The 13,295-nt window shown below is 34.9% G+C and overlaps 1 protein-coding gene across 1 annotated transcript in view; it reads left to right on the forward strand.

The window, feature by feature from the left end:
- The first annotated feature begins 7,110 nt into the window (after window positions 1-7,110).
- LOC111064644 (cadherin-related tumor suppressor) overlaps window positions 7,111-13,295 on the forward strand; it is a 278,331-nt gene continuing 272,146 nt past the window's right edge. Inside the window, exon 1 of the mRNA XM_039428848.1 lies at window positions 7,111-8,170. The gene's annotated coding sequence lies outside the window, so the exon portion shown is untranslated. The remainder of the gene's footprint in view (window positions 8,171-13,295) is intronic.

Here is a 13,295-nt window from a genome sequence, read left to right on the forward strand (position 1 = left end):
ACCATCAAAGAATAAAGTGGAACGCATTCATACAATTAAGTGCACGATAAGTAATCATATCAGAGTAATAACTATTCATGAAAAGTCCACGATAAGTGACCATAACCGAGTACTGTAATAACTATAACTATTCATAAAAATGTTTACGAACTTGATTTGTATTTTATTTTTTTTTTTGAATCATGTAATTTCAAATAAGTTAGTATGACATTTTGAAATTTAGCCTTCCAAAAATGTTGGATTCATCAGACGAGCACCATCTAGAATTCATTTGGAGTTAGTTCAGGAGGTATCTAAGATTGAGTATCAACTTTTGACTCCACGTCGGAGAAGTTGAGGAACAGTAAGCTCACATGTCGGAGAAGTGGTGGAACAGTCAGCTCACATAATATCGGAGAAGTGGGGAACAGTCAGCTCATATGTCGGAGAAATGGTGGAACAGTCAGCTCACATGTCGGAGAAGTGGAGGAACAGTCTCCTCAAATGTTGGAGAAGTGGAGGAACAGTCAGCTCATATGTCGGAGAAGTGGAGGAACAGTCAGCTCAAATTTCGGAGAAGTGGTGGAACAGTCAATCTCTGTATGACGACGTCTTGGGCTTGGCGCACCAACGGAGAACAGAGCTAGCTGCAAGTCAGTATGGAATGGCAACACATTGCCAACCAAAGGCAACTGGGAAAAAGGAGGTGAATGATTCAGAATGAGGAAGAAGAAGTAGGGAGAAGCAGCAAGAAGAAAGAAGAAGGCAGAAGAGAGAGGAATAAGACGGAAATAGACGAAGATGGAATTGGAGAAGAATGAAGAAGAAGAAAGAAGAAGGGTGATAGAATAAGATTAAGAGAGAAAAAGAAGAATGAAGAAGAAAGGAGGTTAAAGGGGATGAAGGGAGAAGAAGAAGGAGGAGGAAGAAAGAATAATGGAGAAGATGTGAGAACTTTATTATTTATTGATTCATGCAATAAATACATCATCAAAATGATAGGGAGATAAAAAATAAGTTAATCTTGTGCTATTACTCTCCCAAATTTAGATAAGGTTACACATAGTCCGAAATAGGTTAAGTCTTGTAGTTGTTCACTTCACAAAATTTTCAGTCCTTAATTATTTTCATAACATAGATTTTTGAATTTAGATGCTTCAAAACCAAACATAGAAGAAATATTTTATATTTTTATTACTAAATTAGAAAATATTCACATATTAAAGAAATAATTTTGCAGGACTAAACAACAAACTTAATATTATAAAAACGTAATATGAAATATAAAACTGATAATATAAAACTTTATAAGATTTATTGTCTCTTTGTTGTTATTTGTTTATTTATTTAGAGGATTTATGTTTGTTACAGTATTACTTTTCCATTGTTACTTTTGAATTGAAAATGTGCAACCAATTTGTATGAGCCAAGGATCTTGAACACATAAAATTACTATTTATATTATGAAACTTCAAACTAGGAAGAAAAAGGAGAAAAGGAGAAGATGTGAGTTAAAAAATAAGTTAAAAAATAAGTTAAAAAATACAAGGAATAAGAGAGAAGAAGAAGGGAGGAAAGAAAAACACTTGAAGTGAAGTATAACTGGAGAAAAAGGAGGGGAGAACAATGAAAGAAATAGTGGAAGATGAGAGTGAGAGAGGAATAATGAGGGAGGTTGTGTGAGAAGAGTGAGAATATCAAAGCGATGTTTGAAATGAAGGAAGGGTCGTGTAAAGGTCAAAAAATGAGGAAGACGAGGGAAGAAAAAGGAAAAAGGAGAAGAAACTCGGAAGATGAGTGAAGAAGTAGAAGATAAAAGAGAAAATAAGGATGAAGAGGGAAGAAGAAAGGAGAAGAAACTAGGGATAACAGGGAAGAAGAAGAACGGTGAAAAAACTAGGAGGAAGAAGAAGATGATGATGGAAGGAGAAAATAAGATGAAGAGGGAAGAAGAAAGAAGAAACTAGAGATAAGAGGGAAGAAGAAGAGAGAAGAAGAAGATGGAAAGTGAAGAAAGGGAGGAAGATTGGCGAAGTAGAAGAAGAAAAAAAAATAAGAAGAAGAAGAAAAATGACGGTAGAAAGAGAAGAAAGTAGACATTTTATTATCAGCATGAAGGCTGGTAGACTGGTGTAGTGGAGGGAGAGAGAGAAAAGCACGCGACTCTATCGCTGTCCTCGTTGGTGGGTCGGCTTCTCTCCCGTTATCAATATCACTCCAACTGCAACTCCTCTATTATCTCGCTATCAACTCGATCTTTGCTAACTATCGAGTATCGACTCTTCACATGTCGATTGCTTCAATCCAACTGTTTGTGTGACTTTTTCTCGTGACCAAGTCAACTACCGTTCCTTTTGGCTGTCCAAGTTGGCTGTATTCAGTTGGTACTTGCTGTCCCCAACTTGAAACTATTATAACAATAGTGATTCTGGAATTCAATAGGATGATATTCCAGTTGAAAATTACAGTTAGACCTTAGGCTCATCTATATAATATATAAGCGAAATGGCACTCACTCACTCACTGACTGACTGACTCACTCACTCACTCGCAGAACTAAAAATCTACCGGACCAAAAACGTTCAAATTTGGTAGGTATGTTCAGTTGGCCCTTTAGAGGCGCACTAAGAAATCTTTTGACAATATTTTAACTCTAAGGGTTGTTTTTAAGGATTTGAAGTTCGTCTTTTAGCATGTATATTCTTCTTCTCCCAATCTTTTAATTTATTATAATTGAAATTTCCATATCATATGTTACTATAGAACTATAATCTAGATAGAGTACCTCTTCGAAACAGTTGTTAACTGGCAACTAAATTGATAATTTTGTCAGGTTGGCATTAAGTTGAGTTGACTTTGTTAGGTTGGCACCAAGTTGAAGATTTAAATGCATTTTATCGCGGAAAAATTGATTGGGCACTGCTACTTCAAAAATGCAGGCGAGCGAAGCGAGCCTGCTGATCTCATTCTTGGACGACCCAGTCGGGGGTCCAGGGAGCGGAGCCCCCTGGCTAGACGAATATGGCGAGCGAAGCGAGCCTGACGGCTAGTTACTCATAGTGTAACGTAATACACAAAACACAATAGCCTTCATAATAAATCGTTAAATATTTATTTATTTATTCAATCATTCAGAATTACCCAACTTACAGAAAAGTACCACAGTCTTGTAAGCCCAAAACGGTTCCAATTCTGATTTATACAACAGTCCAAATGTAGATAGGTGTGTCACTTGTATACTGCGTTGTAAATCGATTCTTTTCCACTGTTATTTGAAACTTTGATTTTTTTCTTGCTGAGGGTGATGCCCACATGAGCTCTAGGCTTGTGTATGGGTTATGCGGCGGATGTTGATGAGAGATGAATGGACCTACCGTTGTAGGTGGTTTCCGAACCACCGGGAAGCGATTTTACAACTCATGAGTCATATTCAGAGGATTTGGCTCAATTAAAAACACTTTTAGAGTGGAAACACTTACTCTTTAGTAGTGATGACCATTAAACCTGTAGTGGGTCATCTCCAGACACTGCAAAAAAGTAAGTGTATTCAAGTGTTAATTAAAAGTGATTTTAATTCAATGTTTACATTAGGTATAGTTCTGCTCTTGATGATTATTGATGATTTGTCGCATTTTTACTGTGAACTACTCTGGTATTAAAACATTTTATACTTCATAAATATATCAGAAATTTATTATTTTTCGTAAGTCTTTCAGCTTTCCGAAGTTCAGCTGGCTCCTTCCCCAAGCTCGAGCTTGCTCTTTTGGGGCAGTAGTTTGTAATTTATTTAAAAATTGGTTTCATTATTACAGTGTATATTTTATGTCAACATTTTGAATTATGATTAAAAAATCAAGGTATTAAATAGAGATATCCTAATGTAGTTAATTTTTCCCACCTCTACAATGTTATATTTTGCTAAGTGTAACTCAATATAAAGCATAAGCACAATTGATAATATTTTGTATTCAGGAATTTTAGTAATTTTAAGCCTATGAGTTTGAAGGTTAATCTTTGACAAAAATAGATTATAGCTTCATCATCCACTATTATTCTGATTTCCTTTGCTTCATTTTAATTTTTAATGGTCCTGTGGTTGAGTTTCCTTGCTGTTGCAAGAAATATGCGATATTTTTCTCATTTTCACAGTCTCGACAGTTTTTCGATATAAACAGTAATGCAAGATCAATTTAGGGCAACTCAGCTTATAGAGCATGAAATTTTCTCTCATTTAAGACCAATCGCAAGTTTCTATCATGCATTGTACTCATTTTAGAGACTCTTTAATAACAGTAAAATCGCAAGAAAAATGAGAAAATAAAGATCATCATTCAATTGGCTGTAACTTTTGAACGGTATTGAAAACAGAAGTATATTTCATGGGAGTGAAAAGAGGAGAAAATTCATCACAACCTCGACCACTTTTTGGATTTTGCATCTGAAGTGTTCCACAAGATACGCAACGTTGCATATGCCAGACTGTGAGAATGGGGAAAATATCACAAATTTCTCGCACATTCAAAGTTGCGTATCTTGTGGAACACTTCAGATATAAAATCCAAAAAGTAGTCCTGCGCGACCACTCAATTCATTGGAAATTTATTATCTTTAATATTATATAGAGAATGCTTTTTCTCGAAAAATTCAAGGTTCTCGAGATTAAATGGAAAACTTAAAAAAATCCAAAATTTTGGGGTGAAGTCGCCTTCTGGTGTGTCAGCAAATTTCAGATTAGAATTCAGCGCCCCAAAATATATATAGAACCATCGAAAAAAATTATTTCGGGGCTGTTTCCTGAAAAACGACCATTTGACTGGACTATAAGTTGTTATCCTATTATAATAGCGAGCAATTTATGTATATCTGTTTATATTTTTCTATTTCTATATCTGGTTATCTGGTTATTTATGTTCAACGGATCTCGGAAACGGCTCTAACGATTTTCACGAAATTCGGAATATAGTAGGTTTATGATATCAAAATTCGATTGCACTAGGTCTCATCCCTGAGAAAACTCCCTGAAGGACATGAAAAGGATAATTCATCCTTGGAAAAACAGATGATGATTTCGTCTGTGAATAAATCACAGACGAAATATATTTTTCGTAGTGAATAAATCAAAATTCGGGTAAGTAACAGTTTTGGGCTGTGCCTGTTAGTACTTCCCCAATCATTTTAAAGAAATGATTATCAATGAAATAAATCTGTTTATCAATGAATAAATAACGAGCAAAGCTCGGTGCCCCGATATTTGGTATTAATAGATAGAATTTACAAAATGTACTTGTTCAGATGATATCTTTATTCCAAAAACCAAACCATTTAAAGATACATTTTGTTCGACTTGTGTTATTTACTCCTGTAATGTTAAAAAGTAAATACTACCAACAACACAACATCAGTGACAACCTATTCCAATTCATGATAAATATCGGGGCACCGAGCTCCGCTCTAGAGTACCTACAAAAGCATATAAAAATTATTACGAAAGAAGAAATTATAATAAATATTCATAGTTCATACAGAAAGGTTCTATCTAATCACAGTGGATTGAGATTAATTCGCAGAGGAATGCAAAAATTTCTCTCACAAAAGCATGTTAAATTTTAATCCTGATTCATGTCACGTGAACCAAATCACAGAAGACCATCTCAAAAAGATAGCTTATCTGATTGGTTCTACTGGAATTAATCAGGATTAAAATTTAACCGGCTTTTGTACAACTGTCACTAAGTACCTGATTGAATTATGTACAAAAGTTCAACAGCTGAGTCATAATTTTGTCTCAGTCCCACACACATGCACTCGCTCACTCACTTCCATCATCAACAGACGCCGAAATTATCAGCTGTTTTTCCAAGGATGAATAAATTCTTTTAATGTCCTTCAGCGAGTTTCCCCAGGGATGAGACCTGGTGTAATCGAATTTTCATATTATAAACCTACTATGTTCTGAATTTCGTGAGAATCGTTAGAGCCGTTTTCGAGATCCGGTGAAATACAAACATATAAACATCTAAAAATTTAAACATCAAAACATCTAAACAGAAATTGCTCGTTTAATAGTATAGGATTTAGAATACCTAAACTTGCCGACATTATATATTGTATGAATAAAATCGTTCCAAATTTGTATGAATGTTTACCAAGATTGCTATGCAATATTCTTTTGCAATAAAGAATTATCAATGATATTATTATTCAACTTTTTATAAGTAACCTTAACATTTAAAAAGCAAAGCCTCCCTTACTTATCTTTTAATATCCTATTAAAATATGTGTCATGTAGTTTTTCCTGATGTAATGAAGTTCTTTCTAGTCCTCCCGAACAAGAACGGGTGCACTGCTAGTCTCAAAAATAATATCAAAAAAATACTTTATTTCTATTTTAAAGAGATAAGAAACGATGGTATATATTTTTACAATATTATGAAAACAGAAAGAATTCCTCACAAGACCAAAGGTAAATAATGTCCTTTGGAAGATTAGAATGTAGAGGTGCGTACAGATATACGCGCCGCGAACATGAGCAATTCACTTTCAATCAGCTGATTATATCTGTATTTTTACAGAAACGGTAAAATACAGATATAAAAAGCTTGGCATCAGCTGATTAAAAGTGAATTGCTCATGTTCGCGGCGCGTATATCTGTAAGCACCTTAAGATGTGAATTTTATTGTCATACACTGACTAATGTTAAAAACTAAAGAGTTGGGAGTTGGGGTACTTTGGGGGGGGGTCATTACACATGGATTGGGGGGGGCATTACACTTGAATTGGGGGGGGCATGCGCCATTGGCCTTGGGGGGCTGGGCACCCCTGAGTACCATTACGTATATTTTTCAAGTGATATTCACTTTTTTATAAATCTAGTCACATTATTGTTCATTTGGAGCTCGAGATTATATTATTTTATCCTGAAGAACATTGTTCATTGAAATTTGTAGTTTAACAAAAATTGTATTACTCACGAAACTTTGAAACAGTATGGACAGGTCTGATAGTTGAAGATTTTGATCCTTTCACGAATAATTAGGCTACTTGTTTCTGATCAATATTAATTCTGTCGTGTAGTATTTAAGTAAAGTGAATGACATTGCTAGTGTAGATTACTTACTTACTTCTCAGCTCTACAGCTAGCTACAGCCCCTTGCCTCCCTCACAAATAGATTACTATCAATTAGCCGGCAGAGACCCGTAAAACCAACAGGTGTCAACAAATCGGCTTATCAGCAAGTGGCCCAAATTGACTGCAATCAGTACATCAATAAGCTAACACAATGTCAAGGAACAGTGCACAGAGCAGTAGGGGAGTCACCACTACTCGAGCACTGAGCTGAAATGCGACAAAGAGCGAAGAATTTGTGGAATGCATATGACAGCGCAGCGCTGCAGTATGCCATGATAGTGTGATAGTGGCAGAGCCGACCTGCAGATCACTCCAGGACTGCAGCGCTCCAGCGTCCAGCAGGAGAAGGCATGAGCCAGCCAGCGCTGGAGTCACCTGAGCAGGGAACAACGACTTCACCATACCTCTGCTGCACAAGTTGGCAACGTCGGAGGAAGCCGAGACCCATTCTTATTGGTCCCGCGATCACTTCTCTCAATATTACCATCTTTCTCCGATCATTCGGTCAGCACGCATTCTTCTCACTCCCACTCCAAACTCCTCGCTTGCTGCGCTCTTCTTTCTCTTTCCAGGTTATTGTAGAAGAAGAGCTCGAAAAGACGAAGAAGAAAAACAAACAAATAAGATGGCCAAACTACATCGTTCCGTGAGAGAGCTTGTATTCATAGCTTAGGACTGTGTTTGGTTGTATCTTAAACTGTGCTTGTGGTGAAGGGTTAATCATTTTTCTCCCTGCAACAACTCTTCAGTGATATCAAGTTAGATGTAGTTCAAGTGTGTTACTTTTCGATTTCTCAGAACCTCGGTGTCGTTCTGCAACCAGATGAAATCTCGTGCCATCGTATCAAGTTCTAACCTAGAACAGCCAGTCCGTTCTTCAACGTAGCAAGCATCGTGACCTGTGATCTTTCTAGTTATCGAATACAACGCTTCAATTGTTATATTAAGATTGTGTCAAGTGAATATTGGATGCATGTGTACAAATCATCAAGCCATCTTCACACAACAAGTCTCCACTCTGTGCCATTGAAAACATATTGGATTAATCACAATTTACTCCGGTACGTACAACTGAAGTATTCTTGAGAAATACACAGCTTTCTTATCTGCATTACTTTGAAAATTTGGTTATGATCAATCAGCTTTGCATGACTTGGTGTTATACAGTACTTCCAAGTGTGACTAAATTTCAAGTAACCTACCTATATAATTATTCAAACTCCTTTTTGTTTTACCATCCCATCTTACTCTATAATATCCTTAGGTCTGTCCTAGCCAACGAAATGTCTCCAGGTCCTCATTTCTCTTCAGCAATAATCAGGAATGGTATATAGATTCCACCAAGTGGATTATTTTTCAAATTACACTAAACAGCATTATTAAACCAGTGGCGTTTATAAGGATGGGAGGGATAGAATTGCGAGAGTCGTGGAAAATATTTTTGAGATTATTTACAATTGCTAAGGACTCTTGGTTTCCTATTCCTCTTTCTTTCTGCAGGACCTACCAAATCAGGGTGATCAAATTCATTTGTTTTTTTCTGAGGATGATGCCAACATGAGCTCTAGACTTGTGCGTGGGTAATGGAACGGATGAACTATATATATTCATAACCATAATTAGAATAAATCTATGATCACGCCGAATATAAATAAATTCCATCTATATATCTATATTGCAATCTATAAATAAATATTTTAATTTATAACTATACGATTAATCTATAAAGTACAATTCAGAAGTAGATTTAAAATATTGAAAAAAATTATAAAAGCGTAGCAAAGTATTTGAGCCATGATTGCTCAAAAAATCCCTTTTTATCAACATTGAAAAGTATTAAAAGTGGGCTGTAGTAGCCTAAGTGAGTGTGTTGGAATGCAGCAATTTGCATTCCAATCTTTTGAACGCTTGGTGGGTTTGTTACGCACTGCCTGTTACACACCAAACAGAAAGTACACACACTAATGTACAAGTACTCTGCCCTCACATAACTGCTATTAATTGGCCGTATAATTTTTATGGCAATATATATATATATATATCCATATAGTGTGAATAGAAAATGGAGATCGATAAGCGAATTGATAACATAATTTTATTTTCACAAGGAAGTTTCAGAAATTTCATAGCTATAGTGAGGTCCACGTTATAATGGCAGTATTTGATTAGCAATGGCATTGCTATCCTTGTCTATATACGACAAAGCGGATAGCGCTATCTCTTTCTCTCTTTGCTCTGTTGCCAAATAGTCTTTTTACAATTTAGAATTAATAATTATTTAACAAAATATTTCATTTTAATTATGAAAATTCATTATGAGATTATTGAAAAATATAATTTCTTGCTTAATGAAATATAATTGACTATATATCCTATTGGACAAGGAAAGAGGTAAAAGTTATTTGAATTTAAATTTGGATAAGAAGACAGTGGGTTTCATCTTCAAGGCACGTGGAGCTCTTTTAAATTTAAATTTTGAGCGCGGGAGGGAAGAATCTCAATGGCTCTGCTCTATGTGTAATTTGAGGCAAAGAGAAGACATAAAGCATTTCCTAGGAGTATGTCCTGTTTTAGTGGGGTTACGTAAAATGTTTCTGGGGAAGAATGTATTAAATGATATAGAGATGATGGAGTGGTTAAATGGAAAAGAGTGGAGTCTCTTAGCGCGATATGTGGAAAGGGCAGTTAGTATTAGAAATGAAATGATTAGGGAGTTTAATTATTAAATATAAAAAGGAAAATTACTGAGGCTTTATAGTAGTATTTATTTCATTTAGTTCAGCTTCATTGATATATTTGTTCTTTATGTAGCAGGTTCTTTATTTATTTTTTTCTTTGTTTGGTTTCCAATGATAATTGTTTTCACAAAATTTCGAATTTCTTTTGTTTTTGTAGAATGGGCCTACCAACTCTGGCAGACAACCTTTATGGTTATGTCAAGTTTTTTGTATCATGTTTTTTATTCAGCACAATCATTATCTTAATTATATAATTTTTAATTGTTTATTTTGTAACATGATTGTAGTCTTATTATTTTTATTTATATTGAATAAAGGCATTTTCTATCTATCCATCTATATAATTGACTATTTTAAACAAGAAAGAACAGTTAATATTACATCAATAAACCTGTATCAACTACCGTTTATAGAAGGCATTGACAAGACAGAGGATCGGCAACGTTTCTCTCCTATCTTTCTCCACTGCCATTATAACGTGGACCTTACTATAGTTTATCGACCGTGTCATATACTTAAATATATATTGTATTTTGTGAATTAAAAACGAAACGTTTCTGAGGGAGTCTAGATTCCATATTGAATGAATTTGATCGAGAACGTTTGGTAGAGTAATAAGTTATGTTTATGTAGAGCTTTGCTAAGGGAGGGGATGGGAAGACCTGTTGAAAGAACAGGGGTTTACTGACGGGGAGGGGAAAGAGTTGATACCTGAGCTTTTGGTGAATTATCGTAATAAATTGACATGTGTAGCTTTTTCAACTAAAAATTGACTTTCTATCACGAGAAGAAGAATGAAAGAATAGTTTTCCTAGTTTTTGAGAAGTTTTCATATGCGATTTGGAGTAGTTTCGGTTTGCTTTATGAGGCCGTATCTCGTTGCAGAGAATTGTGAATTGTATAATTTTCTCACCTCCAATGTTAGTGAATCTATCCCCTCTTATTTCTGATTGCTCTATGATTGACTCTTCGTTCAAAATGCACAATTGGGGTTTTATTCTCCAGCTTAGGTAGGAGGGTGTTTATATTTACACCATTGAAATTTTGGGCCGTTCGGAAAATACTGGATTTTTCATTTTAGAGTTTAAAAAAGTAGAAAATTTTCAACCTTTGGCATTGTTCAAGAAGTATGAAAAGTCACTTCATATTTTTTTAGAATACCTGCTGATAGACAAACTCCTTCTTTTCTATCATGTGGTGCAATTATATTATTTTTCGAACAAATGTATGTTTCTCCATTTCTGAATACTGACAAAAACACAGAGAAAACCCCAGTGTTCCCCTAATTACCCCTAAAAAACCCCTACCCAGACTATGAAGTTCTCCCGCAAGTTCATTTCTCCTGAGAATGATGTCCACATTATCTCTAGACTTGTGCTAGGATAACGAGTGCATAATGAGAAATGAAAGAGCTTTACAGCTCTAGCATTGAGCCAAACGGTACTTGGAAAAAATTATAAATTTTGTGAATCTTTCTCAATTTGTCATCCATCCAATGACAGTAACAGAAGCAATACATTTATCTAATCTGAGCGATTATCGTCGATATCTTATTGTGAAAATATTGTTCAATAATGTTATTGGTAATAAAAATGTAATCCTCGAGGATAAAATGGCTTTCGATGAGAAAGTTATGGTAGGAATTTTAAAAGGCAATGTGATAGAAGATTTATTGATAAACCAACGTTTTCAGATGGCTTTCGAACCACCAGGAAGTAATCATGAAAGCTCCTGGAAGTTGGTTAGTGATGATGACCAGTCATCAGTCTAATGAGAGTACCAAGCTCTCATTACTCATCTTATCCAACGGAAAATATATAGTCGAGAATAAACTAAAAATAAATAAATAGCTCACAAACCCTTTCAACCCTCACACCATCCTTTGGTCACATTTGGTTACACAACTGAATCCATATTATGTTTTTTAAATAATTATTATCCAACAAAAGCTAGAACAATATATTTTTTCTTTAGCATCTCTCAACTTGATCATTTTCTTCCTCTTCTTCTCTTATTTGAGTCCCAAATACTGTCTTCCTTCTTCTCCCATTCTACTTTATTGTGTTCTTCCTGAACCTAATACTCCTCACCTTTTGTGCCACTACCTTCTGCTTTCTCCAATCTTTCATCACTCACTCTCTCTAATCTAATCTGTTTTGAAAAATCAAGAAATTTGCGATATTTTCCTCATTTTCACAGTCTCAACAGCTTTTCGAAAATAAACAGTCATGCAAGATGAATTTTAGGCTACGTAGCCTATAGAGCATGTACTGTACTTCTCTTTAATTTGAGACCAATCGCAAGTTTCTATCATGTATCTTACTCGTTTTAGAGCCTCTTAAATAACAGTAAAATCGCAGAAAAAATTAGAAAATTAAAATAATCATTTTTTCAATTGGCTGTAACTTTTGAACGGTATTGGAATCAGAAAAACGATTTATGGGAGCAAAAAGAGGAGAAAATTCTCTACAACATTGTCTACTTTTTGGATTTTTTACCTGAAGTGTTTCACAAGATACGCAACTTTGAATAAGCGAGACTGTGAAAATGATCAACCAATCACAAATTTTTCGCATAAGTTATTCAAAAGTGGCGTATCTTGTGAAACACTTTAGATAAAAAATCCAAAAAGTAGTCAATGTTGTTGAAAATTTTCTCCTCTTTTTGCTCCCATAAATCGTTTTTCTGATTCCAATACCGTTCAAAAGTTACAGCCAATTGAAAAATGATTATTTTAATTTTCTAATTTTTTCTGCGATTTTACTGTTATTCAAGAGGCTCTAAAACGAGTAAGATACATGATAGAAACTTGCGATTGGTCTCAAATTAAAGAGAAGTACATGCTCTATAGGCTACGTAGCCTAAAATTCATCTTGCATGACTGTTTATTTTCGAAAAGATGTTGAGACTGTGAAAATGAGGAAAATATCGCAAATTTCTTGATTTAAAAGAAAAAACGTTTACCTCACAATTATATTATTACAAAATTCATTTTGACGAGCTGAGAAGAATGCGCTGTAGTACGAGGAGATCTGATCATTCTGTCAAACGTTATAAGTGTTTCAAGTTTTGATCCTTGACGTATCCTTATGTCGTACCCCCCCACTAGGAAACACTAAAATTAAATGTTTCTAACGGATGATTCTCTTAGAAAATAACCCTCGTGGGATAATTTCAGCCGAAATATGTATTTTTTTTGTTAGGAAGGCCTAGAAAAGGTATTATATTGAAAAAAATTTATTTTGGCTGTAGGACATGATTTTCTATTTTTGGGTGTATTCCCCCTCCCCCCACTACTAAATTGAAAAAAATCCTGAGGAATCCTGTTCAGAATTAATTGTTCTTTCACGTGATGTGTGGTTTTTTATCTATACTAGAAAAATATCCAAGTTGTATAGGGTAGAAGTGGTAGGTTTGCATAATTTGGAAAACCCCTTAAAAAATACCC

The sequence above is a fragment of the Nilaparvata lugens genome, chromosome 5 (genome assembly GCF_014356525.2).
Source record: "Nilaparvata lugens isolate BPH chromosome 5, ASM1435652v1, whole genome shotgun sequence".
Lineage (NCBI taxonomy): Eukaryota > Metazoa > Arthropoda > Insecta > Hemiptera > Delphacidae > Nilaparvata > Nilaparvata lugens.